This window comes from Papio anubis, chromosome 2, assembly GCF_008728515.1.
Source record: "Papio anubis isolate 15944 chromosome 2, Panubis1.0, whole genome shotgun sequence".
NCBI classification, from domain to species: Eukaryota; Metazoa; Chordata; class Mammalia; order Primates; family Cercopithecidae; genus Papio; species Papio anubis.
The window spans coordinates 41506721-41532056 of record NC_044977.1 but is presented as its reverse complement, the minus strand read 5'-3'; the positions used below and the strand labels follow the sequence as shown (position 1 = coordinate 41532056).

The following is a 25336-nucleotide window of genomic DNA, read 5'->3' as shown; positions in this document are numbered from 1 at the left end:
GATGGATTACAGACTTTCAGTATGCCTCAGCCATTTGGAAATAGTAAAATAGTGCATAAAGAAAAACTCAGTGCCAGGTGCGGTGGCTCACGCCTGTAATCCCAGCACCTTGGGAGGCTGAGGCGGGCAGATCACTTGAGGTCAGGAGTTTGAGACCAGCCTGGCCAACATGGTGAAACCCCGTCTCCATTAAAAACACAAAAATTAGCCAGGTGTGGTAGCGCATGCCTAGTCCCAGCTACTGGGGAGGCTGAGGCAGGAGAATTGCCTGAACCTGGGAGGCGAAAGTTGCAATGAGCAGAGATCGTGCCACTGCAGTCCAGCCTGGGCGACAGAGCAAGACTCCGTCTCAGAAGAAAAATAATAATAGTAGTAATAATAATAATAAACTCTGGGAAGAAAATGGAAATTCATCAGAATAGTGAAGGACACCCCAGACCCTGAGGAGGAGAAGATTAAGCAGCCCCCATGATGGCATTCAGCTGATAAAGTGAGTGAAGCCCAGTACATGCGCGAGGCAGCCAATCCCAATCTCCCTCTATTTCTTACCTTTCTGCTAGTGATCTGTGCAACCCAGGTCAAGAGAGAGCACCCTGTTTCCTCCAAGCTCAGGAGTGAGCTTGGAGAGAGGCTGAGAGATAGAGAGAGGGAAAGACACTGGAAAAAGCTGCAGACATTTTCCCAGACCTAGGACTGAGAGGAAGATGCCATTTTTAATCTGGGCTCATACAAAGTCATTGGCGACCTGGCAACAGCAGCCACTGCAGACATTTTAGTCTCAGGCTAGAGAGATTGCTCTGGAGTAGGGGAAAGACCCCCACAATTAGAGCTGTGCTTGCTCTGGAGTAGGGGAAGAAACCCCACAGCCAGAATTGAGCAGTGAGTGTGGGAGCACCCCAGCAGTAGGTACTGAAATTAGGTTCTCTTCCATTGCAGGACTGGAGTGGGAGGAGAATTGCTGAAGTGAAGGTTTCTCCTGGGTAGGATGACTTGCAGCCAGGGATAGATTTGTGACCTGGAACCAGTCTATGTGTGTCATTACTGAGTGCCTTAGTATGCTCCCTTGGTCAGTTTGGGAGAAAGTGCCCCACGTATTCCAAGGGGAGAGAGGGAGGTGGACCCCTACTCACCTGGACATCCAACTCTTGGGATGGACCACCCTTCAGGGAGGGGAAAATGCAGCCCACCAAAGCCTCCCTTGGATTAAAGGAAATGAAAGTGCGGTGTCAGCCACTGAAGGGGGCAACAGCAAAGCTCTTGGAGACTTGGAGAAGGGGTTATCTCTTGCACCCTGCCCCCATCACCAGTGCACTGCTACAGATGTGGCAGCAACTCTTTCTATTGTGGCCCGGGGAGCATGGGCTGAAAGAGGTACTTCTCAGGCTTCTCCAGGGGCTCTACTCCCATCAAAGACCAGTTACACTGGGGAAGGACGTTTTTCACCCTTTTCTGTTTCCTCTGTCCCACCAAGGGTGAGCATGCAGAGTAAGAACCTCTTGGTGGCTTTTACTCTCAAGCACTATCTATTGGTCTGCAGCTTGAATTATACCACCAAACAAAAATACATTGCTACATCAAGCGACATTTGAGAAAGTCACTGTACAAATCTGTCTGCAACCAAGGAAACTATACAGAGCCCTGACCCTCTGAAAGCATCCAGAAATGAAGCCTGTCATATACAACATATACCACAGTCATACCCTCAAAGGAAAAAAAGAATAAAAAATTAAAAAGCCTCACCTCATCAAAAAGCTTCAGCTTCACTCACTTTATCAGCTGAAGCCATCATAGGGGCTGCTTAACCACTTTCTCCTCAGGGCCTAGGGTGTCCTTCACTTTACTGATGAATTCCCATTTTCCTCCCAGAGTTTATCTTTATGCACTATTTTGCTATTTCCAAGTGGCTGAGGCACCCTAAAAGCCTCTAATCCACCATCTTGGGTAAAAAAAATAAAACTATTTTTGCTTTGGCTGCCTGTGCTTTTCAGGTCTTACTCAACAAAGGAGAAATAGAATCCTTCCCAGACAAGTAATTGCTAAGTGAATTTATCACCACCCTATAAGAGATGCTTAAGGAAGTTCTAAACATGAAAATGAAAGAATGATACTCTCTACCATAAGAACACACATAGGCACATAGCCCATGGATCCGGGACCCATGTATAAAGCAACTACATAAGCAAAACTACAAATCAAGTAAATAACAGCAGTATGACAAAATCTCACATATTAATATTAACTCTGAATGTAAACAACTTAAATGCTCCACTTAAAAGACATAGCGTGTGAAATTGAATTTAGAAAAACGCCCGTCTTTCTGCTGCCTGATTCATGTCACATGTATTGATACCCACAGGGTCAAAGTAAAGAGAGGGAAAAAGATCTATCACACAAATGAAAAACAAAAAGGAGCAGGGGTTGCTATTCTTGTGTCAGATAAAACAGACTTTAAAACAACAGTTAAAAAAGGATAAAGAAGGGCATTACATAATGATAAAGGGTTCAATTCAACAAGATTTAGCTATCCTAAATATGTATGCACCCAACACTGAAGCACCCAGCTTTATGAAATAAGTACTTTTAGACTTCCAAAAAGACTTAGACACTCACACAATAATACTGGGGTATCCCACTGACAGAAGCAAATGAAAATATAGACACAACACTACAAAACCTCTGAGATGTGGCAAAAGCAGTGTTAAGAGGAAAGTTTATAGTGCTAAAAACCAACATCAAGATAGAAAGATCTCAAATTAACAATCTAACATCACACCTAAAGGAACTAGAAAAACAAGAATACACTAATCCCAAAGGTGGCAAAAGAAAGTAAATAACTAAACTCAGAGCAGAATTAATGCAATTAAGACCAAAAAAACCATAGAAAGGATCAATGAAACAAAAAGTTGGCTTTTTAAAGAATAAACAAGATTGAAAGACTGCTTTAGATTAACAAAGAAAAAAGAGAGAAGATCCAAATAAAATCAGAAATGACAAAGGTGACATTATAACCAATCCCACCGAAATGCAAAAGATCCTCTGCGACTATCATGAACACATCTATGTGCACAAGCTAGAAAATCTAAAGGGAAAGAATAAATACCTGCAAACACACAATCTCCCAAGAATAAATCAGGAAGAAATCAAAACCTTGAACATACATATAATAAGCTCCAAAGTCGAATCAGTAAGAAAAAATCTACCAACCAAAAAAAACCCTGAACCAGATGAATTCACAGCAAAATTCCACCAAATGTACAAAGAAGAGCTGATATCAATCTTACTGAAAATATTCCAAAAAACTGAGGAGAAAGGATCCCTCCCTAACTCATTCTACAAACCAGTATCATGCTGATATAAAAATCTGGCAATGTCACAACAAAAAAAGAAAACTACAGGTCAATATTCTTAATGAACATAAACACAAAATTCCTCAACAAAATACTAGCAAATTGAATCCAGCAGCACAGCAGAAAGTTAATTCGCCGCGATCCAAATGGGTTTTATTCCTGGGATGCAAGGTTAGTTCAGTGTATGCAAATCAATAAATGTGACCCACCGCATAAACAGAATTAAAAATGAAAACCATGTGATTATTTCAATCGATGCAGAAAATGCATCTGATAAAATCCAACATCTCTTCATGATAAACACACTCAACAAACTAAGCATAGAAGGGACACACCTCAAAATAATAAGAGCCACCTACTAAAAACCCATAACCGACATCATACTGAAGGAGCAAAAGCTGGAAGTATTTTCCCTAAGAACCAGAACAAGACAAAGATGTTTACTCTCACCACCTGTATTTGACATAGAGCTGGAAGTCCTAGCCAGAGCAATCAGGCAAGAGAAAGAAAAGGCATCCTGATAGGAAAAGAGGAAGTCAAATTATCTCTCTTTTCTAACAATATGATTCTATACCTAGAAAACCCTAAAGACTCTGCAAAAGACCCCTAGACCTGATGAACGACTTCAGTAGAGTTTCAGGACACAAAATCAACATACAAAAATCAGTAGCATTTCTACACACTGATAACACGCAAGCTGAGAGCCAAATAAAGAACACAATCTTGTTTACAATATCTACAAAGAATAAAATAAAATTTCTAGGAATACATCTGACCAAGGAGGTGAAATATTTTTATAAGGAGAACTACAAAACACTGCTGAAAGAAATCATAGACAACACAAAGAAATGGAAAAACATTCCTTGCTCATGGACTGGAAGAATCAATTTCATTAACATTTTCATAATGCCCAGACCAACACACAGATTCAATGCTATTTCTAACAAATTACCAAGGCCATTTTTCACAGAACTGGAAAAAAGCTATTATGAAATTCATATGCAACCAAAAAAGAGCCCAAATAGCCAAAGCAATTTTGAGCACAAAGAACAAAGTCAGAGGTATCACATTACCCAACTTCAAATGATACTACAAAACTAGAGTAATCAAAACAATGGTATTGGTACAAAAACAGACACAGAGACCAATGGAACAGAATAGAAATGGAAAAAAAAACCTTAGACAAGTTTATATTTTAACTAAGTTTATTTGAGCAAAGAAAAACAAAACAGCAAAACAAAACGAAGGAAAGCAAAATAAAACAAGAATGATCTGTGAATCTGGCAGCCCTCCAAGCCAGAGTGGATTGAGAGAATGCCCACCAATAACATTATCTGACATGAGTTATAGGAAATGAAAGTGCAATGCAGAGACAACTTATTTCGTTCAACTTAACTGGCTAATTGGTTACAGAACTTCCTGCCATCAACTAAAGCTCAGCTGCTATAGTTAAACTCCATATTGGTTTGGCGTGTTGGACTTAGTGTAGGACCCTAGTCCAAATCAGTGGTCTCCTATAAATTTTATTTAACAGAAGACATGACGACCTAATGTAATGTGCTATCTTGGATGAGATTCTACAACAGAAAAAAAAAAAGACAGTAGGTAAAAACTAAGGAAATCTGAATAACGTATGGACGTTGGTTAAATTTAAAAGTTATATAAGCTTATGATTAAATACATCATACTTAAAACAAAGTAATATGTTTACTGTATCTGTATGGGGGAAATTGTGTATGTGTGTGTGTGTGTGTGTGTGTTCCTGCACATCTCTCCACGTTCGATGAAGGCATATTGATAGCTTGAAATTAGACATGGTGAGATGGTGGGAATGGTAATATCACAGAAATAAGTAAATACTACAAGTCCAAAATTTTCCCCTGCAGTAACACTTCTGGTTGCTAAACATTTACCAGCATATCACTAGAATATAACCCATCTAAATAAAAGTTCTTTGGGTTCCTCATTAATAGTTAAGTGCTTGAGAGCTGCCAATCAAAGATAATCATTTCAGCATTAGTCTTTTATAACTGGTCCCCTGTCGAGCCTATTGAGAATGTAATAACATGTTATTTATAGATCCTTCATCAAATCATCCTACCTGACCCTTCCCAGGAACCTAATGATAAGAATAACAATACTACTACTAATAAATAACTTTTAACATTTGTTGTGTGATATGTACCAGATTCTGCGCTAAGAATTTTACAGTCATTATCTTATTTAATCCTCACAACCGTATTAAATAGGAACATTGATAGTTTCCATTTCACGGATGTAAAAAATGAGATGAGAAACATAAAATAGTCCAAGGTTAAGCTCATTTTATCTAAAATGATCTGCTTATTCATTTCGTTTAATCATTCATTCACTCACCCACTCTTTTGGTACTTGGGATATGTGTAGGCATTTAATTCTTTGTATGCAAATGGTCCATCCACTTTATGGAGGCCCTCTTGAGGGCAGAATGGTGCCCTATAACTTTTTCTAGTCCTCTTATTATGTACTCTGAGATGCTCAATTAGCTAAATGACTGAGCTCTCAGTGTTTGACCAAGAATCTATTATATCAGAGATATTAAACTCTAAAACACATCTATTCATTCAATGAGCATCTATAAGCATTTATAAGGTAAAAGACACTGTAATAAATGCAGAAAACAGGTAAGAGCTAGTGGAGGTTTCATCTCAGTGAAAGAGAGAAACATTTAAAAAATAAATGTGTGTATGATGACTATTGTTTTGCAGGTAGGGATTTGTGTGTGAGAGTCAATAACTTAGTTCTGGAGATGTTCAAAGGAAACACCTAAGACAATGAACTGAAGGATGAACTGACAGTTGAAGGAGTAGAAGGGGAATGTTCCAGGCAGAGGAAATGAAAAAGTATTGTATCTGTTAAACCAGTTTATAATTTAGGAAGCACCCAGTAACTGTTTGTTAAGCGTGGATTTGTCTAGCACATGTGCAAAAGTGTACTTGCCCTGCCATTCAGATATCCAAACAATTTTAAGTACTCTGAATTTTCATATAATATGCTCACAAGAATAAACAATAAGCAGAATAGAAATACAAATCAAAATAAGTTAAATGAATTAATATGGAATGAATAAATCGGTTTCACAGAATGCCCATATATGACTTAGAGAAGACAAGAGAGTTGAGGCAAGGTCCTCGATGGCCATCTCTAGAATATGCATCCCTCAGTGCCACACAGGCATAAAAAGAAAGTCACATATCTTAATGGAAAATAATTTTCCAGGGTTAGGAGAAAACACCTGTTTCCTACAAAACTTTTATAAGACATCTCCTTACTAAATCTATGAATTATGCAGCCCTCATTTATATTAATCAGCCTGTATTTCTTGTGCCTGTCAGCTGAATTAAAATCTGTTTGAAGGAGAGGACTGAGAAGATTGGTTGTCTGGAAGGTAGAGAAGAACAGGGCAGGAGGTAGAGGTTCAGGCTGAATTCCCTTGTGGGGTCAAAAGCGGGTCTCTAAACTGCTGGTTATACAAAACCTGTTGACAACTTGGTTTTGACTCTAGGTTGAATACAGTTTTCTAAACAATATGGTTAGGACTCTAAAGTAGTAAATCTAGAAAATATCCCAAATGTTAAAGATCTCCTGATAAAGATCAAGGGAAGTGTATTGAACAGGACACATCTAGGACAAGGTTAGAGACAATTAGGGAATCCGTAGACTTTCTCACAATATCTGCTCTACATGCAAATCTTCACATTTACTGGTTGTATCAGCAATAATGGCGAGTGTTTTTAAATCCTGGTGATGTTCTTTGTTAGGGTAAACCTTAGTGGAACACTCCATGGACGTGCCTGTAAAGCATATCTGAGATGTCAGTTTGATAGGTGATTTGAGTTACAGTGGCCTTTTTGTGCTGGTATATTAACCCATTAACTAGATCTGTGTACTTGAGAACTCCCCAAAGAGGGCCCTGCCACCTGTCTCCTAAGATACATGATAGTAACATTCCTCACTTTGATAGGCTGGAGAAATCCCCCTCACAAAGCTTGCTTTCAGGACTATGATTCTTTCTTAGATCCTGGATCAAGAATAAGCCACACCAGTGTCTGGCACAAGGTCTGTGCTTAGTTAAGTACTTGTTGAATGAATGCTGAGTAACAGCTTTCTAGTCACGCCTCCTAGGAATTTTCTTTGATTTTAAATTCCTTATGCCCCTTGCTGTAGTTGCTCCAGGCTGAGAAAGTCACCATTGCTCCTCATATGACTTCTTCATTTATTATAAATGCTCAGTAATGATTCATAGAGTAATAGTGCCTGAGTTCTTATGGAATGAATGCTGCCGCTGTTTCTTCATAGTTCCATCCTCTTTGAAAAAGTGGAAAGGGCATGTGGATCCAAGCATAGAGACCCAGCCCTCCTATCTGGGCCTTCCCTGACACATTGCTCATTATGGATGGATTTCAGAGTTTCATTCCTGGCTCCATGAGCTCCATAAGGACCCAGAGTCTGCTGATTCTGTGAGGGAAGACTCTTGGAGTTAGCAGATGCCTTGATTTTAGAGCCTAGCCAACTCTAAGCCCTTCAGTCAAATAGCTCTGACATCTCTAGCTCCTGTAGACATGGAGTTTTAACAGGGATTTCTTCATCTATCAGAAAAGGAGTTCCCAGCCAGAAACCACGCTTTGGAGGCAATCCTTGCCATTCTTCATGCAAGGATGGCTGGCTCCTTTAGCTCTCTTGCTCCCCAATATGCCAGCGTTCCTGCTCAGTCCTCCCTACCTTTGGGCAAACTATAGTGATGCTTCAGGATGCTCAGAGAGAGCTGAAAGACAAGCATTGAGGCACTAACACCAAGGCAGGAGCAGGAATCTCTGATGCCTCTGAGAAAGCTGGAACCATGACATCTATCCATTCTACATCTTCAGTCTTCCTAAGGCTCAACCTGCCATGCTCACTCCTCATTCCAAAATTAATCAAGCAGGAGGCAAGGAAGCACCTTGCCTGCATCTCCACAGACAGAACAGACCCCCAAATCTCAATCACCTGCACCTCAGGAATGGACTACATACAGGGACCTGCAGAGACCAAAGGCCTAGAGCTGGGCAGGAAAATACACATCAAGGTCATATTGGCCTCCTCTGAAAACCAGAACAGAGCCCACACAATTCACAGAGCGGCAGTTCCTCTGTCCTGAGCACTGATAGGACCCCAGTTCGTATCTGCTGCAGCTGCATTCTGCAGATAGACCCTAGTCAAGAAGAGGGTATCAGTGTGTGACCAGGTATCTCCACATTTTCCAGAGGAGATACCCATGATTCACAAAACTTTTCTTCTGAAGCACCACCATCATGCTGCCTGACTTCGTGCTTAAAGCACCTGACCTTTCCAACTTCAGAGCCTGTCTCCAAAAAATAAAGGATGGAAGCATTGGTTTGACTCTGAACCTGATTAGAAAGAAATAGAGAATTGATGCAGCCAGAAGTGCCAGATTCTGTGGGAGAATGCTTTGCTAAATGGTTCCATCACCTACTTTTGGAAGCCCTTTTGTTGGCTGTAGAGCTTGCCTATTGTGTGACAGGAATTTTTCTTATCCCTGATAAGTGCCTTAAAATAAACCTGAGTTCCTCAATTTTGAGCAAGTCTCTCGAGGGATTTCTTAGCTGGGGCTATGTCTGAATTCAGTAAACCTCCCAAGTAGGCCTTAGCTTGCTTAGAACCATGACACTGAAGCTGAGTCATTTCTAACTAGCTTTGATTAGAGGTTGTTGAGGAAGTATCTGTTCTGGAAATATGCTGCCTTAAGACAAGCCCAAACCACCAAAATGGACATGAAAATTATGAAAAGAGGGACAGATAACCTAATTCCTTTGCATAAGTCATTCCACTACATTTGATGCCCTTCCTGCCACATCTCCCCTGCCCCACCCTGCCCCCATATGCCCATATGTTCACCCTCTTCCAAAACTTTAATCCAAAGTAAATTCTAAGAGGCAATTTTTTAAGCACGTAACACTCTGACTAATCCTTCTGTCTATAATGCCTTGAGCTTCTGTACAATGTATGTTTTTCTTTTGAACTTACCTGTATACTGCTTAGAAGTTATTTTAAGGCATTGTGTGTTTGTGTGTGTGTGTATATACATATGTATAAATATATACATATATAATATTTATAACTGGATTGCAAATATCTTGAAAATAAACACAATATTTTCTTCTTTGTTATGTCCAATAGAGCACTAGTGATGTGTCCTATACCCAGTGGTTAACTAGTGACCTCCTTTCCCCATTTTCACAGATAATTCACTGAGAAATTAGTTGTAACCTTGCTTCCAGTAGCTATAGTCCTAAGGCTGCCACCAAGTGGCCGCCAGGACCCTCTAACTCCCAAAATGCTGAGCTTGCTGCCGTGGACAATAGTAATTTCTCTTTGGAGAGTTCCCATTGCAAATGAGAAAGAGGAAAGGAAGAAAAGATCACAGCAGACTCAAATGTGTGGAGAGGTAAGGTCAGCCTGTGGGCAGTGAGCAGAACAACAGGCAGTGCAGTGTAGTGTTTACATGTCAGAATCTCTGAATACGAATCATGGCTCCACCATTTTACTGAGGATAAAGAGCCTAATCTACATGTAAGAGCTTGAAGCCTAGCAGCATGAAGTTCACATTCCGTAAGTATCTATAAGTCTCTTAGTTTCTGGGAGAGCAGCCAAAGTGTGTTGTCTAGTATGACGTCTGATATGAATTTGGGCATTTGAGTTGAATCAGAAGAAGTGTTATGGGGCTGGAGTGGTCCATGATCCAACTTTCAGGTGCCCACCTGGGTGCAGGAACAAAGATCTGCTGCTCTGGCTGTAGATAGCCAGCATGAGTGAGGTGCTGCTTGGTAAGTAAATCTCTGTGGCCCTCACTGAATAGAGATGCATTGTCCCTGGTGAGGCAGGTGAACTCTCTGTTCTAAGTCAGTCATGATGACCCCACAGACAACTATTTGACCATCACAAGAATAAAACTACTGAATTCTACTTCAGGAAACTGAAATAAATAGAGATGAGTTCAGGGACACAGGAAAGGTTAAGGAGCTACAGAGATAACATAAGGAGGCACCTAGATGGTCTCAGGGTGTGTATGGCAATTTGGGTTTTATTCTCAAGAGACTGCAGTTGATGATCTCACCACAGGTCCTTTCCTCCCACCCTGAATTCCCCTGCCTTTAGTTCTGAGCTCCAGGGACCTCTAGCTAATCCATTATCTCCTTCTCTTTTTCCCCTAAATTGCCTTGTAGTTATGCTCTTTTATGATTCAATTTTCCTCTCCAAAACTCCCCTGACTGCCCCTGGTCCCAAGGGTAGTGATTCCAACAACTCCTAGAACAGAGGCCACTGGTTAGTGCCTTATGATCAACTTGAACTTCTTCAATTGTGAACAAGTCTTTCAAGGGACAGATGTCCCTGCTATATTTTAGGCATCCTGGACCCTGGCTGTGACCACTAATCCAGCCCTGGTGTTTTTTTGTCCCTAGTGATGTTCTGGTACTTCAGAGAGATGTCAGATTCAGCCCTACTGACATGGCTTGGAACCCATAGAAGCCTGCCAGGAAGGAAAAATGCAGCTGAAGACTGCTGCATCCATGTCCCAGCACAGGGGTCCCCAGCTTCCGGACCACGGACCGGTACCAGTCCATGGCCTGTTAGGAACCAGGCTGCACAGCAGGAGGTGAGCAGCGGGAGATGGAGCATCTCTGCCCAAGCTCCGCCTCCTGTCAGATCAGCTGCCGCATTAGATTCTCAGAGGAGCGCCAACCCTACTGTGAACTGCGCACGCGAGGACTCTAGGTTGCACGCTCCTTATGAGACTCTAACTAATGCCAGATAATCTGAGGCGGAAGAGTTTCATCCTGAAACCACCCACTACCCCGCCACCAGCCCCTTCGGTCTTCCATGAAACCAGTCCCTGGTGCCAAAAAGGATGGGGACCACTGCCCCAGCATATTCAGAAGCCCAGGTCAAAGGAGATCCAGGAACTTGCTCTTCCAGTCATCACCTCCCTGTCCCCTTCCAGAATATGCATTTCCTCTGTATTGCTGATAGCAGTAATCTCTGACCCCTCCTACTGGTGCCTGTCCAGCACCAGCCCCTACTTCTGTGGATAATCTACAGTACAAGCATGGGGATGGGGCTTAAATTCTAGTAGTCCTGCCAGCTTTTTGGTTTCCCGACATATGGAGGCCAAGGAATTCAGAAAAATGATCTTTTTAAGGCTTGGCCTATGTGGTGTTTGGTACACTCTGGATCCTTCTGGGAATTTTACTCCTGTAGGAAAATAACAACAGATAGGGACCCAGGGCAGGGCAAGTACACAGAGATATTTTCATACAAAATCCAAATCTCATAATTAAGGTTCATCTTCACCCCTAGACAATCCTGATTAATGAGGACTTTTTATTTAATGACTGCATTTAAAACTAATTCTAGAGACTAGCTATTTGAGTGACACACATATCATTAGGGAGCAGTGTCAGCTGTTGATGCAGTCTGCTGGGCGTCTCAGTCCCGAACAGCTGCAGTTGATTTTCAGCAACATTCTGTTGCTCGTTGAAGTCCTGGATAGCCTGTAGAAGATGTTCCAAGCCCTGGCTCATGTCGGGCTTTGGAAGGGCTACGGTTCTAACTGAGCTATTAGTTTCAGTGGCCCTGCCATGGAGCCACCACTTGATTGCCCACCATGGTTTTGCCTCTTTCTCGTTACAGGCCCCATGAAGCTGCCCTGAAAATAGATACTTTTGTAAACAATATCTTTGGCTAGAGTAAATATGGAGAAAGAAAAGTGTAATGACAAAGGTAATCACAGTTAAACTACAAAAAGACCTTTTTTGTTTATTTGTTTTTAAGACCTGAATTAGCTGGGAAACATTCCATCTGTTCCTATGCTCTGTATAGATTGTATAGCATAGGAAATATCTGTTCCTCAAAAGCTTGTTTTAGTCTGGGATGCTATAACAATACCACAGACTGGGTGGCTTATAAACAACAGAAATTTATTTCCCATAATTCTGGAGTTTGAGAAGTCTAAGATTAAGGCACTGGTAGATTCGGTGTTGCATGAAGGCTCACTTCGTGGCTCACAAATGCCATCTTCTCATTCATCCTCACATGGCCAAAGAAGCAAGGGAGCTAAGCACAGTGGCTCATGCCTCTAATCCTAGCACTTTGGGAGGCTAAGGCAGGTGTATTGCCTGAGCCCAAGAGTTGAAGACTAGCCTGGGCGACATGGCAAAATCCAGTCTCTACAAAAAAAAAAAAAAAAAAAAAATTCGCTGGGCATGGTGGCGCACACCTGTAGTCTCAGCTACTAGGGAGGCTGAGGTAAGACGATCACCTGAGCCCTGGAGGTTGAGGTTGCAGTGAGCCAAAATTATGCCACTGCACTCCAACCCAAGAGTGAGACTCTGTCTCAAAAAAAAAAAAAAGACAAAAAATAAGACAAGGGAGCACTCTGGGGTCTCTTTTATAAGGGCACTAATCTCATTCATGAGGTTTCTACCTTCATAACCTAATTATCTCCCAAAGGCCCTACCCCCTCATACTATAAAATTGACAGGACATCAACATATGAATTTTGCCAGGAACACAAATATTCAGTCTATAGCAAAGCCCCAAAAGCAATTGCCTGAAAAACTGTCTGGATTGCATACTTTTCTTCTGAGATTAACAACTTTTAAATGTTTTTTTTCTAGAAGTTGTAAGATTCCTCTATTTTTTCTTGAGTCAAATTTGGAAATATATGTATACACATGCATTTCTTTATTTTGTGGCACAGTTTTAGATTTACAGACACATTGAGCAGACATACAGAGCTTTACATACTCATCTCATCCTCTCCCCACTTCCCACCTCTCAGCAGTTTCCCCTATTATTACCATGTTTACTACATTTGATGAACCAATATTGAGACATTATCATTAACTAAAGTCCACAGTTTACATTAAAATGTACTCTTTATGTTATACAGTTCTATGGAGTTTGACAAAGGCACAATACAATGTATCCACCATTGCAGTATCATACAAAATAGTTTCTCTCCCTTAAAATATTGTCTCTATTCCATATATTAATCCTTCTTTGCCCCTTCCCAACCCCATCCATGACAGCCATTGGTTTTCTTGTACTGTTTCTATAGTTTTGCCTCTTTCAAAATGTCATACTGCTGGACCACACAGTATATAGCCTTTTCAGACTGATTTCTTTCACTTAACAATATGCATTTAACGTTCCTCCATGTCTTTTTATGGCTTGATTACTCAATTCTTTTTATCACAAAATAATGTTCAATTGTATGAAATACCACAGTATATCCATTTATCTACTGAAGGGCATCTTGGTTGCTTTCAGGTTTTGGGAATTGTGAATAAAGCTGCTATAAATATTCATGTGCAAGTCTTTTTGTGGACATACATTTTCACTGATTTGGATATATCTAGGAGCATGATTGCTGGATCGTGTGGTCGATCTATGTTTAGCTTTGTAAGAAACTGCTTAACTGTCTTCCAAAGTGGTTGTATCATTTTGCATTCCCACCAGTAATAAATGTGAGTTCCTGTTGTTCTACATCCTTGCCAGCAGTTGATGACGTCTGGGTTTTGGATTTTTGTCATTCAAATAGGTGTGTGGTGGTATCTTATTGTTCCTTTAATTTGCAATTCCCTAGTAACATATGATGCTGAGTATTTTTTCTTTCTTTTCTTTTTTTTCTTTTTGAGACAGAGTCTTGCTCTGTCACCACCCAGGTTTGAGGGCAGTGGTGCACTCTCAGCTCATTGCAACCTCTGCCTCCCGGGTTCAATCGATGCTCCTGCCTCAGTCGCCTGAGTAGCTGGGATTATAGGCGCGTGCCACCATACTTGGCTAATTTTTGTATTTTTTAAAGTAGAGACGGGGGTTTCATCATGTTGGTCAGGCTGGTCTTAAACTTCTGACCTTGTGATCCGCCTGCCTCGGCCTCCCAAAGTGCTGGGATTACAGGTATGAGCCACCACACCCGGCTGCACTTTTTCATATGCTTATTTACCATCAGTATATCTTCTTTGGTGAGGTGTCTGTTCAGATCTTTTGCCCGCTTGTGAATTATTTTTAATTTAAATTTTTGCATTATAAGAGTTCCTTGTGTATTTTAGGTAACAGTCCTTTATCTAATAGGTATTCTGCAAATATTTTCTTCTAGTCTGTGCATTGTTTTTTAAATCTTCTTAACAGTGCCTTTGCAGAGCAGAAGTTTTTCATTTTAATCAAGTCCAACTTATTACGTTTCCCCCACCCCCATTGGATCATACTTTTGGTGTTGTATCTGAAAAGCCATCACCAAATTCAAAGTCACCTAGAGTCAAGTTATCCTATAGATGTTTTATAGTTTTAAATTTTATATTTACATCTTAAGATCCATTTTGAGTTAATTTTTATCAAAGGTATAAGGTGTGTGTCATTTTTTGCATGTGGATTTCCAGTTGTTCTAGCACCATGTATTGAAAAGACTCTTTTCTCCATTGAATCGCCTTTGCTCCTTTGTCAAAGATCAGTTGTCTACAGTTACGTGGATCTATTTTGGGGCTCTCCATTCTGTCCCATTGGTCTATTTGTCTATTTGTTTGCCAATACCATACTGTCTTGTTTACTGTAGCTTTTTAGTAAGTCTTGAAGTTGGGTAATGTCAGTCCACAAACTTCGTTCTTCTTGAGATTATTCTGGGTCTTTTACTTTTTCATATAAAATTCAGAATTAATTTGTTGATATCCACAAAATAATGCGCTAAGATTTTGATTGAGATCTTATTGAATCTACAGATAAAGTTGGGAAGAATTGACATCGTAACAATACTGATGCTTTCTGAGAATATTTCTCAATTTATTTAGATTTTAATTTTTTTAATCAGAGGTTTGCTAGTTTCCTTCACATAAAGCCTGTGCATATTTTGTTAGATTTATGCCTAAGTATTTATTTTCCCTTTATTTTTTGAGGGTAATGTAAATGGTATTGTGTTTTTAATTTCAAATTCCAACTGTTCTTTGCTGGTGTTAGGAAAGCAATTGACCTTTTACCCGGTAGTCTTGCTAAAATTGCCTGTTAATTCCAGGAGGTTTTTGTTTATTCTTAGGTATTTTTTACATAAAAAATCATGTCATCTACAAAGACAGTTTTATTTATTACTTTCTAGTATGAATATCTTTTATTTCCCTTTCTTATCTTACATTAGGTAGGTTTAGTATAATGTCACATAGGAGTAGTGAGAGGGGACATCCTTGCCTTTTCCCTGATCTTAGAGGGAAAGCATCTAGTTTCTCACCATTAAGATTTTGCAATATTTTTCCATAAAGTTGAGTAAATATCCTTCTATTGCTAGTTTTCTGAGTTTGGCTTTTTTTTTTTTAATCATGAATGGGTGTTGATTTTTTTTTCTTCTTCTGCCACCTTCCCTCCTTCTTCTTTCCCCACCTTCTTTCCTCAGCTTCTTTTCCCTATCCCCACCTTCCCTCTTCTTCTTCCCCCAGCTTCCCTCTTCTTCTTCCCCTACCTTCCTTCTTCTTCCCCACCATCCCTCTTTTTCTTTCCCCACCTTCCCTCTTCTTCTTTCCCCACTTTCTTTCCTCACCTTCCCTCTTCTTTCTTTCGCATCTCCCTTCTTTTCCCCCCACCATCCCTCTTCTTCTTTCCTTACCTTCCCTCTTCTTCTTGTGAAAATTTTTTTCTTCATTGATTGATGTGATCGTGTGATTGTATGTTTTTGCATATAATTGATATGTCTCAAAGTTATATTTTTCGAGACAATTTCTTATTTCTCTAAGATTTTAAGATTTATTCATATAGAATTATATGTTGGATATTTTATTTATTTAACAAATATTTATTGAGTATATACTATGCTGAAGATATATTAGGTATGGAAGATACCTTAATAAATAAGGCTGCATGAAAGTTTCGGAATAAGTTTGCATTTGGTATAGGGTAAGGTAAGAGGATGATGAGGAAAGAACTGAAAAAGGGTAGAGGGAATTGGGCAACAGTAAATCACAGAGAATGTGACATTTCTTGTCTTTCAACTTTTCCTCCCTGTACTTGCAGTTAGGGAAATGGTCACTCTCTAAGGGACATCTGAATGACTCCACAATTCTGTGATTTCTGCAGTCTGTAACTGCTCTGGAGCTTAGAGTCATATCCAAACTCCTTAGCATAAAATGGCACAATTTTATGACCTACTCTTTGCCTATTCGTTCAGTCATGTCACTTATGTCAAATTGCCCAAATGGTTCATGCACATGCTGCTCCCTCTACCTCCACTATTCTGTACCCTCTTTTTTGCTGGGGCAACTCCTAATTATCTTTTATTATCTTGATCACCCTCTCAGAGCCTAAATTGCTTCCATTAGGTTGCATTCTAAATTATTTCCAGTCCTTCAGTGAACTTAGAAATAATATCAGTTTCGTTCTTTAACTTTTCCACCTCATTTTCTTCCTTCGTGCCCCTAGTGTTCACTATAATTCTCACCATAATGTGCTCACCCAATAACAGAAGGTAGAGCCATAAGAAGACTTACTAGACAGACAAAATTCTAATCTCTTCTCCCATAAGAAAGTTTTATTCTGTTAAAACTGAAAGATAAATTCTAAGGTTGAATGTGAAAATAGGTATGTAGAAAGGTAAATTTTGTGTAAGGGAGTACAATAGGACTCTCAGTGATGGTTTCTATTTTCTCTAAGGTAGAAGCAAGTTCATCTGCTGGGAGTGTGAGGTGTAAATATGGGGTTGGGACTTAAAGAGGATGTTAAAGGTTTGAATAATTGTGGCAAATGGAGAGGAAGCTGAAGACAACAAGGATTTGGGAGTGTGCTGAAGATGGAGTTCAGCTGGAAACTGAATGTGTAGTGCTCAGGACATTGATGTCATTATTGTCCTGATGTCTCCTGCAGCATTTTGCTCCCCAAAGGTAGGAGTAGAGACCAATAGTTGGACTGATGCAGGTTTAGGACTTTGCTGGGTGGATACAATGAGGGATATAAGAATATGACGTATTCATAAAGTGCTGCAGCATTGACGTTGAATAGCCACTTCAAATTCTGTCTCTGCCCCTCACCATGGGACCTTGTGCAAATTATTTAACCTTCTGAAGTCTTATTGCCTTGCATTTAAAATAAGGATAATCACATATACTTTATTAATTTAATAGATATTGAGTGCCCTCCTCTATACTTTTCTGGGACCTGGAGATAAAGCTGAGATCAAAATTACTACCTTCCTGGAGCTTATAATCTAATGAGAAGAGAGATACAAGATAAATGAATAAAATATATAGTATGTTAGATGGCAAAATGCTTAGGGGGAAAAAGAAGCAAAGAAGTATAGTGCATGCAGCAATTTTATTTATGTTTGTATTGATACATATTTGTACATATTTATGGGGTGTGGTAGTTTGATATATGCATACAATGTGTAATAATCAAATCAGGGTGTTTAGGGTATCTATCACCTCGAACATTTATCATTTCTTTGTGTTGGGAACATTTCTAATCTTCTCTTCTAGTTATTTTGAGATATATATATATTAACTATAGTCACCCTACTGTGCTATCAAACACTTGAACTTATTCCTTATATGTTTGTACTCATTAACCAATCTCTTCCCTGCCTCCCCCAACTCCACCTTCCCAGGCTCTGGTACTTATCTCTGCTCCATGAGATCAACTTTTTAAGCTCCCACATGAGTGAGACTATGGGATATTTGTCTTTCTGTGCCAAACTTATTTCACTTAGCATAATGACCTCCAGTTCCGTAAGATGGGCAGCCAGGAAAGGCCTTACTGAGCTGATGTTTGAATTGCGAAGTTATGTAATCATTAAGATGAGTATACATACAATGGGCCAGCTGAGTGCACGGTAAGATTCAATAAATTCAAACTAACATTATTCTTATTGCCTAGAGAGTGCCTGAAATGACAGGTCACTGGGAGTTGGCTACTTTCCCTCCCTTTCCTTGGGGTTTAAGGAGAGCATGCGTGATTTCAGTCTTTTGCTGGAGCGCTTCACTGACACCCATTGCAGAGCCTGAGCCCTCAACTCTCAATCTTTGCTTAGGTCCTGGCTCAGGCTCCACTTTGTAAGAGGCACCTTTCTAGTAGTCACTACTCTCTCTCTCACAATCATGTCCTTACAGACATCGCTGATCCTCTTTCATACTGACACCGGGTTCTAGTTCGAGTTTCATCACTAAGTCGCTGTTTGACTTTGGGCAAGTTACTTCTGTGGTTAATTATTTTTCATCAACAAAATCAAAAGGTCATATTAGACGAAGAACTAAGAGGCTCCAGTATTTTTTGACTCTAAGAGTCCCATATCCCCGACTCCCTTCTCACAGCTCATTCAACAATCCTAATGGCAGGGGGTGCCCGCAGTCTCAAGTCTCTACGGAAGCCCAAGCCGCAGTGTCGGTCAGTCACAGCCTACTAAGCGGAGGAATTAGACGAAACCAGCATAACCACCTCACACTGAGAACACCTGACCTTTCCCAGAACGCCCGCCCACTCGGCATTTCCTGTCCCTCCCCAGATCTTCTTCCGGGGCACCTACTCGCGTCTAACCACGCCCCTCATTCACTCTTTAGGGTCCATTGGCTGTTTCTTTGAGGAAGCGGGGCATCTTCTGTCGTTGATTGGTTTCCGTCATTGTTGATAGGTTGGTAACAAACAAGGCGTGCCTGGTCTCCCTGGTAACCCACTGCCGATAGTCCTGATTGGTCGGTGTCTTAATCCCATCTTCCGTCCCAACTGCTAGTGGCTGAGTCCCTGGCGGGGCGCGGCGGTGGAAGGTGTTGCGTACGGGGTTCCCGAGCTGACGTGGCTTGAATTGGGAGGGGGGCAGCTGAAGCCTCAGGCGGCAGCGCTTCTAGGTGAGTGGGGGACGCTCCCCAACTCTTCCCTCTGCGAGTCCAATAACAGTCACCCCCGCCAGAGGGGTCGCGGAGCTGCCCAAGCAGCTACACTGGAGTCCCCTCCTCGCCCCGCCTCTCCCGGATTCAGTCCTGGATCCGGCCCTTCACCCGCCTCCTTCACCTACCAGGCCTCGTTCTAGTAGCCCACAAGCCTCTCGGCCCCACCGGAGGGCTTTCGGGGTCGCCCTGCGCAGACTTGGACCACTTGCTCACGGTCTGTCCCCTCCCCGGCACGTTTCTCCCCTGCGAGCGACGGGGAAAAGCGCCCAGGTCAGTCCTATCCGCACGGCCTTGTTCCTGGAGCGGCCTGCCTAAGTCGGCCTCGGTACGCAGCCGCTGACGTCGGAAAGAACCTGCCGGGCCCCTGTGCTCAGGCCCTAAACAAACTTAGTGTCCCGAAGGGGAGGCGGGACCAAAAGAAATCAAAGGTCTTGAGGGCGGAGATCACAGAATCATTGGCGATATTAATGCAAACGGAGGCCTGTCCAGTGATCCTGCTAATGCTAATGGGTTACTGGAAAGATGAGAAGAGAGGAAAGATCCCAACGATCCCGTCAACACGAAAATCCCAGGAATCAGAGGTGGGCAGGCTGTTAGAGAAACTTCCCACTATGTCACCTGCTTTCCTGTGGATCTCTGAGATTGTTGAATCAATCTATGAGAGACTCCTTTTGTCTTGCCTGAACTGGTACATCTCTAGCACTCTCCCAGATTTTTATCTCATTTAAATATTAATCTTTCCTTCCTTAAAACTTTCTTCGAGAACCTCGAGGAGAGTTCTCGAGGAAAAATAACTTGGTTTGATGGTGTGGAGTGTGTTTAATCTGCACAACCGGAGTGTGAAAGGGAGGGTGAGTCCCTTGAGGAATGAGGAATATATTTGTCTGACTTATTTAAAGAGCTCCAGTTGGTCTGCGCGGAGCGGACACTTTGAGAGTGGGACAGGGATATTTAAAATCATGAATAAGTACTTTCAGTTTTTGAGATAGTTGGAAGCTGGCCGAGCACTTAAAGGACCTTCTTACAGTTCTGTGCAAGATGCAGGCAAGTGGAGGGCTTTTTACAGAAGGGCCGGAGGCCTTTCCAAAAGCGTGAATTTATAAGATTTAGATGGCCAGAATGGTTATGAAGGGGCAAACTCAGGAAATATTCTATTGGAAAAATGGCAGGATTTGGTTTTGTAATGGATGCAGGAAAAAGTTGAAGAGTACTCCAAAGTTGCAGGCATTGTACATTAACTGCTTCATAGCTTTTACTTTTCATCGCTTGACCACAGAATGACCATTTAATGTTTTTCTCTTCACTGCATTAATTTTTTTACAACCACAGTAGCTTCCAAACCTTTTTAATTGCACTCCCTATCAGTAAAACATTTTTGAGCATGCATCTCCCCAAATATTGTATATTTAATTATTCATAGTGTATGACTACCACTGTAAATATGTTGTGTATAATATGAAATATGCAAAAGTATAAACTTAAAAGAATGAAATTTTTAAAAAGCCTTGTCCACCCTTTGGGACCTCCCAGTCCAATTTGACAATCACGTAAAGATGCTTCCTTGTTTTTCAAGAAGGTCGTTGGCATTTCTGGCATCCAGACTCTGGAATGCAGCCTTTCTTAAAAATAATCTTTAGAAGATTTTTTTCAACCTTCTGCTTGAGATTTATAGGCCCCTTTTCTTTTTCTCCCTTTGATTAATGGATTAATTAAAGGGATGTTGACTTTATCCTTGTTTATAAAATAAATCATTCATTAATTTCTCTAGGTTAACTACTATTAGGAATACCACTGATCATTACATACCAGTCTGTGGTTAGAAACCATTATGTAAAAGGAGACTAGGCTCTATGTTGCTGTATTTTTAATTAAGCTATTTTAAAATCAGCTACATGCTTTTGATAAAAGGAAATTTAATACAGAAGGATACAATGTAAAAAGAAAAGTCTTTTTCTTTTCTATCTACTGATCTACCCATCTCCATTCCCCACTTCCCAGAAGTAAGCACTGTAAATAATTTCTTGGTTATATTTAAGAAATTTTCTGATCATAATAAAGCACATGATAATATATACCCGCTTCTGTCTTTCCCACAAGTGGAATGCTAATACACATGCTATTCTACGTCTTTCTTTTGTCCTTTCATACTGTGTATTAGGCACTTTCAATATCCATGGGTATAAAACTGCCTCATCCTTTTAGATGGCTGCATGGCAGTCCTTTGTAAAAATATAAAAATTATATTTAGCCTGTCCCCATTGATGGACATTTAGATTTTCAGTCATTAACCATCAAAACACTGCTGTAGTGAACATCCATGTATATATATCCTAGGTCCCTTGTGTGAACCTGTCTGTAGTTTAAACAATATGGAATTATTTGGGGCCGTATTACTATGAATCATTTTAGTTTACGTACTGCTTAAAAAAAAAAAAAAGTACTTACCTAACTATTAACATAATGCCCTTGTCCCCTCGTTCTGTTTTCAACCTGAGTGAAGAATATTGGGTAGATTATTCAGAAAATAAAATTTTTTCTGTGTGTCTTCACCCATCAAGAAGCTTTGTCAAACTATGTGACTGGGGAAATTACTTAACATCCTTCTGCCTTAGTTTACTCACCTTAAAACTGGGAATATTGACAGTACTCCCTCTTGCATTTGTTTTAGGGATAAAGTGAGTTAAGCCAGGTGCAGTGGCTCAAGCCTATAATCCCAGCACTTTGGGAGGCAAAGGCGGGTGGATCACTTGAGGTCAGGAGTTTGAGACCAGCCTGGCCAACATGGTGAAACCCTCCTCTCTACTAAAAATACAAAAAGTTAGCCAGGCGTAGCAGCAGGTACCAGTAATCCCAGCTACTCGGGAGGCTGAGGCAGGAGAATCGCTTGAACCCGGGAGATGGAGATTGCAGAGAGATCGTGCTCTGCACTCCAGCCTGGGTGACAATAGTGAAACTCGGTCTCAAAATAAATAAATAAATAAAGTGAGTTAAATAATGAGAAGTAAGTTATGTATAAAGATATTGGAGCAGTGCTTGGCTGGTCATGCTGTGTATGTATGTTATAGCTACCACTTACTTTTAAATTTGTTTAATTAAAATAGTGGCGTCTGCATCATGAAAAATAGTTGTTCATTTTCTAATTGTAAAATTATGTCACAATATCGAATATGTTATTTTCAGCCATACAGCACTACCTATTAGCCCCTCAACTTGGTTGAAAATCATTTTGAGATTTAAAGAATTAAGGACAGCTACTGAGGCTTAACTAAATAAGCATGAAATAAGTTTCTGGAGTCGCCTCAACTGAAACCTAACCACCTTCTCTATGTTTCTGTGGGAAAATATGATTTAAATTCCAAAATAGATGGCGTGTGTGCATATACACACAGGCATGCACTCACTGTCTTCAGTTATTTTGCTTATTTTCCTGTGCATGTTGTTCTGTTTTCTGTGACTAGGGACATGCTTTATATTTCTTTTTATATTTTTATAGTTCCTAGCATAATGCTCAACATCAGGTGGTTGTTGTAAGAACAATCGTTGATAACAGTGAAGACTTGGAGAAAATAAAACTTACTTAATTCTAGTGCCACTTCAACACATAAGTGTTAAGGTCCTTGTGAAAGCTGTGGCCAGCATAGACTTTGAGGAATTGTTTTATTTGCCGTAGTGTTTTATGGAATCCCTGGCCTTGGCATGATGCAGCTTCTTATTGAGCCAGGACTGAAAACTCAGTTCCTTGGCTCCCAGTTTAGTGCACTTCCCACTATGTCACCTGCTTTCCTGTGGATCTCTGAGATTGTTGAATCAATCTATGAGAGACTCCTTTTGTCTTGCCTGAACTGGTACATCTCTAGCACTCTCCCAGATTTTTATCTCATTTAAATATTAATCTTTCCTTCCTTAAAATGTACATATTTTTAAATGGTTATGTGAGAAAAGTAATCTGTTTTTCCTTTAAATAGCTTTTTATTTTATTCTATTAATCTTTTTTATTTTATTCTTTCTTTTTTTTGAGACAAAGTCTTGTTCTGTTGCCTAGGCTGGAATACGGTGGTGTGATCATAGCTGACTGCACTCTCAAACTCCTGGGCTCAAGTGATCCTCCTGCCTCAGCCTCCCGAATAGCTGGGACTACAGGCATATGCCAGTATGCCCAGCTAATTAAAAAAAAATGTTTGTGGAGACAGGGTCTCACTATGTTGCTCAGGCTGGTCTTGAACTCTTGTGCTCAAGCCATCCTCTCACCTCAGCCTTCTAAAGTGCTGGGATTACAGGCGTGAGCCACCCTGCCTGGCTGCTATTGTATTATGTATTTAACTGAGGGACCTTGAAATGTCTTAATTTCTAAGTGTCAGTTTTCCCTCTAAAAAAGGGGGATGATGATAATACTTATCTTGCAGATTTTGTTAAGATTAAAGAGTATATAAAGTGTGGTACACTTACTTACATTTAAATTAAATGTTGCTCAGTAATTGTTGCCATTAATATTATCATTATTACCCTGTGTTCATGTGTATGTGTTCTTCGTTTGCTGTGATATTCAGTGATACTCAGTAGGATGCTGGTGGGCACGCTTCTTTCTGGGGAGGGTCAATCAGAAACTCATGTGGTAGTGGTATGGGTTTCCATAGTGGATTTCATAATAATTAATGATATTTGAATTACTAGAATAAATCCACTTGGTGATAATTTTTTTCAGTATCTAGTCAGATTCAGTTTGCTAATATTTTATTTAAAATTCTAATTAAAATGTATTTAGAATGTTGGCATCAATATTTGTAGGGAGATGGTTTGCAATTTTTCATTTTCTTTTTCTATATTTTGGAGCAATATAAATAGCAACTTCTATAGCACTTAGATTCTCTCATTTTTGACCATTGGGTAGAATTTTCTAATAGCAACTATTCCTGGTGTTTTAGCATTGGTGGCTTATTTTATAATTTTTCCATGGAAATTTATGTATTTACAATTTCTATTCCTAGAGGTATTAATTTTGATTAACTGGGTTTTTTTAAAATTATATTTTAAATTCTAGGGTACATGTGCACAACGTGCAGGTTTGTTACATAGGTATCCATGTGCCATGTTGGTTTCCTGCACCCATCAACTCTTCGTTTACATTAGGTATTTCTCCTAATGCTATCCCTTACCCAGCCCTCCACCCCCTGACAGGCCCTGGTGTGTGAAGTTCCCTGCCCTGTGTCCAAGTGTTCTGATTGTTCAATTCCCACCTATGAGTGAGAACATGCGGTGTTTGATTTCTGTCCTTGTGATAGTTTGCTGAGAATGATGGTTTCCACCTTCATCCATGTCCCCGCCAAGGACATGAACTCATCTTTTTTTATGGCTGCATAGTGTTCCATGGTGGATATGTGCCACATTTTCTTAATCCAGTCTATCACTGATGGACATTTGGGTTGGTTCCAAGTCTTTGCTATTGTGAATAGTGACACAATAAACATACATGTACATGTGTCTTTATAGTAGCATGATTTATAATCTTTTCGGTATATACCCAGTAATGGGATGGCTGGGTCAAATGGTATTTCTAGTTCTGATCCTTGAGGAATTGCCACACTGTCTTCCACAATGGTTGAACTAATTTACACTCCCACCAGTAGTGTAAAAGTGTTCCTTTTTTTTTTTTTTTTTTGAGACAGAGTCTTGCTCTGTCGCCCAGGCTGGAGTGCAGTGGCGCGATCTCGGCTCACTGCAGGCTCCGCCTCCCGGGTTCACGCCATTCTCCTGCCTCAGCCTCCCGAGTAGCTGGGACTACAGGCGCCCACAACCGCGCCCGGCTAATTTTTTGTATTTTTAGTAGAGACGGGGTTTCACCTTGGTCTCGATCTCCTGACCTTGTGATCCGCCCGCCTCGGCCTCCCAAAGTGCTGGGATTACAGGCGTGAGCCACCGCGCCCGGCCAAAGTGTTCCTATTTTGCCACAACCTCTCTAGCATCTGTTGTTTCCTGACTTTTAATGATCGCCATTCTAACTGGCGTGAGATGGTATCTCATTGTGGTTTTGATTTGCATTTC

The 25336-nt window shown here is 40.6% G+C and overlaps 1 protein-coding gene across 10 annotated transcripts in view; it reads left to right on the top strand.

The window, feature by feature from the left end:
* Positions 1–19123: 19123 nt before the first annotated feature.
* GOLGB1 (golgin B1) overlaps positions 19124–25336 on the top strand; it is a 90693-nt gene continuing 84480 nt past the window's right edge. For 7 of the 10 annotated variants that reach the window (XM_009200087.4, XM_009200086.4, XM_009200084.4 and 4 more), the window contains exon 1: positions 19124–19255. The gene's annotated coding sequence lies outside the window, so the exon portion shown is untranslated. Of the gene's footprint in view, positions 19879–25336 lie in introns of all 10 variants that reach the window. The other 3 variants (XM_009200081.4, XM_009200080.4, XM_009200079.4) reach the window with 2 other exon arrangements.